The sequence below is a fragment of the Amblyraja radiata genome, chromosome 46, assembly GCF_010909765.2.
Source record: "Amblyraja radiata isolate CabotCenter1 chromosome 46, sAmbRad1.1.pri, whole genome shotgun sequence".
Taxonomy (NCBI): Eukaryota; Metazoa; Chordata; class Chondrichthyes; order Rajiformes; family Rajidae; genus Amblyraja; species Amblyraja radiata.
The window spans coordinates 4,796,432-4,802,998 of record NC_046001.1 but is presented as its reverse complement, the minus strand read 5'-3'; the positions used below and the strand labels follow the sequence as shown (position 1 = coordinate 4,802,998).

The 6,567-nt window shown below is 50.5% G+C and overlaps 1 long non-coding RNA gene across 1 annotated transcript in view; it reads right to left on the bottom strand.

Annotated features, from left to right (window-relative positions):
• LOC116968811 overlaps positions 1–159 on the bottom strand; it is an 11,483-nt gene extending 11,324 nt beyond the window's left edge. Inside the window, exon 1 of the long non-coding RNA XR_004410535.1 lies at positions 1–159. This exon is cut by the window's left edge and continues 888 nt beyond it. This is a non-coding gene — a long non-coding RNA (uncharacterized LOC116968811).
• Between the last annotated feature and the right edge of the window lie 6,408 nt (positions 160–6,567).

Below are 6,567 nucleotides of genomic sequence, written 5' to 3'. Positions count from 1 at the left end.
CGACTCCAGAAGAGAAGCAAGCTCCTGTTCCTGATTGCCGTTGCCGCCTCTTGACTAGGCCTCTGGTCCTCTGCAGTCGCACATTGAATCCATCCTGGAGTGTTGGCTCCATTTGTTGGCAATGCCCATGAATGGCAACTGCAACCGCTGTGGTCTTCTCCGCAGTATGCATCCCTGGGAAGGCATCCATTCCACCAAGCGGCACCCCCCCCCCCCCCCCCCACCCCACCCTCCCAGATGGCTGAGCGATGTTCAACATGCCCACAATCACGCACCCACACTGTGCGATCTCTCTCTCTCTCTCTCTCACTCTCTCTGGAGATCTGGCTGCTGGGGTTAATCCATTGTCGACCCACTAGTATTCACCATCGACGAACAAGTACATTTCTCCAAGCGAGTGCCGGATGGAGGCTTGATGGAGCTCTGGTGAATAGGTTCCCCGGTGTTCTCTGGCGTTGCCCCAGCGCTTTTTGCCCCGCTCGACAGCCACCGACCTGCAGCCAAGCAGAAAAGCAAGATGTTCAAGGAGGAACTGCAGATGCTGGAAAACCGAAGGTGGACAAAAAGTGCTGGAGAAACTCAGCGGGTGCGGCAGCATCTATGGAGCGAAGGAAATAGGCGACGTTTCGGGCCGAAAACCCTTCTTCAGACTCGCAAAGGAAATAGGCAACGTTTCGGGCCGAAACCCTGAAGGAAATAGGCAACGTTTCGAGCTGAAAACCCTTCTTCAGACTCGCAAAGGAAATAGGCAACGTTTCGGGCCGAAACCCTGAAGGAAATAGGCAACGTTTCGGGCCGAAACCCTTCCGGGTTTCGGCCCGAAACGTTGCCTATTTCCTTCGCACCATAGATGCTGCTGCACCCGCTGAGTTTCTCCAGCACTTTTGTCTACCTCAGAAAAGCAAGTTCATTAGTTCAGCAGGTGATGTGAGTTGTTTCCAGTTGCTTCAGAGGTCAGAGCCGTATAATTGGAACATTTACACTAGTTTACTGCTTACTGGAAAGTGCACGTCTGTGGACTTCACGTGAAGGCAAGCGCCACGCACTGCTGGTACTCCAGGGGCCTACTTCAGGAGGCTCAACCGCACTTTATTTTGTCTTTGATTCAAAGGTACGGCATGGAAACAGGCCTTTGGACTTTTAGACTTTCGAGGTACAGCGCGGAAACAGGCCCTTCGGCCCACCGAGTCCGCGCGGACCAGCGATCACTGAGTACACTGGCACCATCCTACACACACTCAGGACAGTTGCAGAAGCCAGTTAACCTACAAACCTACAGGTCGTTGGGGTTTGGGAGGAAACCGGACCAACCGGAGAAAACCCACGCGGGTCACGGGAAGAACGTGCAAACTCCGTGCAGACGGCACCCGTGGCCAAGATCGAACCCGGGTCTCTGGCGCTGTTGCCGAAGGCTGTCAGTGCAAAACGTCAATGTTTGATCCCAATAATTCTTCTTAATGGCAGGAAATGAGCCGCTCACTTCAGCCTTTACCCTATCCAAGTTTCCCCTGTCTCCCCGTCTTGTTCTCCTGGGTTCCGTTGCAATGTCAGTCTGGGGATATCATATCCCTCTCCTCACTGCACTCCATCACAATAGACAATAGACAATAGACAACAGGTGCAGGAGTAGGCCATTCGGCCCTTCGAGCCAGCACCGCCATTCAATGTGATCATGGCTGATCATCCCCAATCAGTACCCCGTTCCTGCCTTCTCCCCATATCCCCTGACTCCGCTATCTTTAAGAGCCCTGTCTAGCTCTCTCTTGAAAGTATCCAGAGAACCGGCCTCCACCAGGCAGAGAATTCCACAGACTCACCACTCTCTGTGAGAAAAAGTGTGTCCGGTCTTTTTCACCAACCTCCTGCATTGAAAGCACTTACCAGCTATCGCATTTTATAAGAAAATAACCCCGTTCTCCATCAACGCTGGAGCCTGCTTGTCTCGGCTCTTCTCCTCTAGAGTAGTGTGATCAGCGTATATCCTTTGGCTGGCTGTTACGAGATTGACTGTAATCTTCACCGATGGTCTTCATGCCATAAAGCTATTTAAAAATGTATTCCTGAAAGGGGTTTGCTCCAATAATGGCATCCATCATGACCCCCTTTCTCTTCTACCCCCCCACCCCCCCCACCCTCCCAGATGACTCACAGGTAATTCACCATCTCCACAATGTCATGCTCAATCAAACATTGCATCCAAAATATCAGATTTCTCTTCGGTGATCTGAGTTGTAAGATGAACTCAGTTCACAGGCCCATGTTTATCGCCACTGGACACGTAGGTCTCGCCACTTCTCCAAGCAACTGTGGCGTGGAGGATCCACGGAGCTCCAATGGACGGGTTCCTTGTGGTCTTTGGGGAAACGCGTTTCAGCAGCTTCCCTCCCTCTGCCTCTCATCACTATCCTGCAGCAAGACAGAAGAAAAGGCAAGGTCAACAATTTGGCATGTTGTGGCAGCTGCTTTCTGCTAAGGATCCCTGCATTTGGACTCAGTTCCAATACACGCCACACTCATGATCATTCAACCAGTCCGAAGACAAACTTGCTGAAGAAAATCTCTGACCGATGAAATCTAAGAGGCGCACAGCAGAATTGGTCAACTTATACTGTAATATAAACGCAAAGGCTTCATTCATGGGCCCTTCAGCCCAACCCGCCCATGCCGAGCATAGGAGCAGAGATTTAAAAGTGTGGAGCGATTGTAATATGTGATTGTATATCTTCTTTTGTGGCCAGCATGCAAAGAGTCGCCTGGGTTGGGCGCCATCTTGAGTTGGGTGCCATCTTGGGTCAGGAGACATCTTGAGTTGGGAGCCATCTTGAGTTGGGTGCCATCTTGGGTCAGGAGACATTTTGAGTTGGGCGCCATCTTGAGTTGGGTGCCATCTTGGGTCAGGAGACATCTTGAGTTGGGCGCCATCTTGAGTTGGGTGCCATCTTGGGTCAGGAGACATCTTGAGTTGGGCGCCATCTTGAGTTGGGAGCCATCTTGGGTTGGGCGCCATCTTGGGCATGCAAAACCAACAATGATGGCAGAGGATTTGCACACAACATCTCACCAAAATTATTATTTTCATCACTTACCAGTTGTCCTTATGAATAGTCGACCCCAAAGTTGACTTTGCAGATCTCCAGTAAAGCTGATGCATAAACAACGGCCTTTGTTGCGCAGAGGTACCGGCACTTAATTCATCCTGGGAATGTGGGATCAAAAGCTGGCTCTTGATGGTGGATGCTAACATTCAGTGATTGAATATGTCAGAAAGCCTCAGCTGCTTCATTCTGCATGGTACAAAGCCATCCGACAAGTATATTCCGTTACGGTAAACATCCCGATGATGGCAGCCATCAGCGGCCACTTCCTGTTCCCCCCCAGATGATTCACAGGCATTCAACCTTTTAACCAAACAGTGAAGGAACTGCAGATGCTGGTTTAAACCGAAGACAGACACAAAATGCTGGAGTAACTCAGCGGGACAGGCAGCATCTCTGGAGAGAAGGAATGGATGACGTTTCGGGTCGAGACCTTTCTTCAGACTGAGAGTCGGGGGGGGGGGGGAAGGGAAACGAGAGATAGAGATGGTGATGTGGAGAGATACAGAACAACTGAATGCAAGATATGCATAGAGGCAGAGAGCAGGAGGAATCACCGAGAGGGAGCAGTGAGAGAGGATGTTACAGAACTCTTGTCGGAGAGTGGGAGAACTCCTTCGTTTGTGCAGACACTCCCTTCCTTCAGCCACTGCAACCAAACCGTAGCATTTCTCTTTGGAGATTCCCCTCTTGCAGTTAAATCATTGTTCACTTGCATTGGTAGCAGGACTTAACACATAAATCGCATTGCTTTTCCTTGCGACTGCACCATCGAGGTTTGCTGAAGGTTTGGTAAAGTGGTTCCTGATGTTCTCCAGAAGCCTGTTGAGGTTGTGTCACTCCCTGAAGCCGTGAGCCTAAAACAAGATAAAGGTAGCCTTCAGATATATCATTCACCTATTGAATGCTTAATACAACAAACTGTTATGATCACAAGCACAATAATGCTTTATAACATCTCGAAACAAATGTAAGTTGAGTTAGATAGAGCTCTAGGGGAGAGTTAGATAGAGCTCTAGGGGCTAGTGGAGAGTTAGATAGAGCTCTAGGGGCTAGTGGAGAGTTAGATAGAGCTCTAGGGGCTAGTGGAATCAAGGGATATGGGGAGAAGGCAGGTACGGGTTATTACAAATTACAATTACAATACAATTTATTGTCATTTGAGCCTCAGTGAGGCTCAAACGAAATTCTGTTTCCACAGCCATACAAACAAAGACAATTCCTAGACATACACACAATTTAATTCACACAAACATCCATCACAGTGGACCCATGTGATGGAAGGCAAAGTCTTTATTGATTGGGGACGATCAGCCATGATCACAATGAATGGCGGGTGCTGGCTCGAAGGGCCAAATGGCCTCCTCCTGCACCTATTGTCTATGTTTCTATGTTTGTAATAATAATAATAATGGATGGGATTTATATAGCGCCTTTCTAATACTCAAGGCGCTTTACATCGCATTATTCATTCACTCCTCAGTCACACTCGGTGGTGGTAAGCTACTCCTGTAGCCACAGCTGCCCTGGGGCAGACTGACGGAAGCGTGGCTGCCAATCTGCGCCTACGGCCCCTCCGACCACCACCAATCACTCACACACAGGCAAAGGTGGGTGAAGTGTCTTGCCCAAGGACACAACGACAGTATGCACTCCAAGCGGGATTCAAACCGGCTACCTTCCGGTTGCCAGCCGAACACTTAGCCCATTGTGCCATCTGTCGTCTGATGCCCTCCATCGCCCCCTCACCTTCCATTCCCTCATCACCCCCCCCCACCCCCTCTCTTCACCCTTTCCTCCTCCCCTCTCCCTTCATCCCCTCCCCTCATCACCTCCCCCCCTCTCCCTCCATTCCTCCCTTCACCCCCTCCCTTCACCTCCTCCCCTCTCTTCCTCCCCCTCATCACCTCCTCCCCACATCACCCCCTCCCCTCTCTTCACCTCCTCCCTCCCTTCCTCCCAATGACATCCATCTTTTGTTCTGCTCCAGGCAGCGCGTGTATGCAAGTGGAAGAGCCTTGGAAGGTGTCGTAGAGCAGACAGACCTCAGGGTGCAGGTGCATCATTCCATGAGATGGCAACACGGGCAGACAGAATGGTGAAGAGGACATTTGGCATGCTAGACTTCATCGGTCAGGTCACTGAGGACAGGGTTTGGGACGTCAGGTAACAACTGCACAACACGTTGGTGAGCTCACGTTTGGAGTTCTGTTTGCCCTCTGGAGGAAGGATCCATTCGGCTGGCGAGGGGGCAGAAAAGCTTCACACAGTTGTGCGGCCCGGTCTCACAGCTCCAGAGGCCCAGGTTCGATCCTGACCTCGGGTGCTGTCTGTGTGGAGTTTGCATGTTCTTCCTGTGACCGTGTGGGTTTCCTCCGGGTGCTCCGGTTTCCTCCCACATCCCAAAAGACATGCGGGTTTGTAGGTTAATTGGCCCTCTGTAAATTGTCCCCCTAGTGTGTAGGGAATGCATGAGAAAGTGGGGGGGGGGGGGGAAGGGGAATACAATGGGGATCCAGCCTGGGGGGGGGGGGGGGGGGGCACCATGAGGGATCTTATTGAAACATATAAAATTATTAAGGGATTGGACAGACTAGATGCAGGAAACATGTTCCCGAGGTTAATTCCCGGGATGGGGGGACTGTCATATGCTGAGAGAATGGAGCGGCTGGGCTTGTACACTCTGGAGTTTAGAAGGATGAGAGATCTCATTAAAACATATAAGATTATTAAGGGTTTGGACACGCTAGAGGCAGGAAACATGTTCCCGATGTTGGGGGAATCCAGAACCAGGGGCCACACAGTTTAAGAATAAGGAGTAAGCCATTTAGACGAGGAAACACTTTTTCCTCACAGAGAGTGGTGAGTCGGTGGAATTCTCTGCCTCAAAAGTGGACAGTGGAGGCCGGTTCACTGGATGCTTTCAAAAGATAATTAGTTAGAGCTCTTAGGGCTAGCGGAATCAAGGGATATGGGGAGGGCAGAAACTGGGTATTAGCCGTGATCACAGTGAATGGCAGTGCTAGCTCGAAGGGCCGAATGGCCTACTCCTGCACCTATTTTCGATGTTTCTATGTTTCACATGTGACAGTTCCGCCATCCCAGGAATTAACCTGGTGAACCTACGCTGGGCTCCCTCAATAGCAAGAATATCCTTCCTCAAATTAGGAGACCAAAACTGCACACAATACTCCAGGTGTGGTCTCACCAGGGCCCTGTACAACTGCAGTAGAACATCCTTGCTCCTATACTCAACATTTCCCATCTATACTAGTCCCGTCTGCCCGCATTGGCCCATTTCCATCTAAACCTTTCCTATCCATGTACCCATTTAGATGTCGTTTCAATACTGCTATAGTACAAGCCCCAACTACCTCCTCTGTCCAAAACTCCAGAGATGGGTAGAGGCCAATCATTACCAACAAGGACCCGGAGGTACAGGAAGGGAACACGTGAATGCTGCCTGGATTTG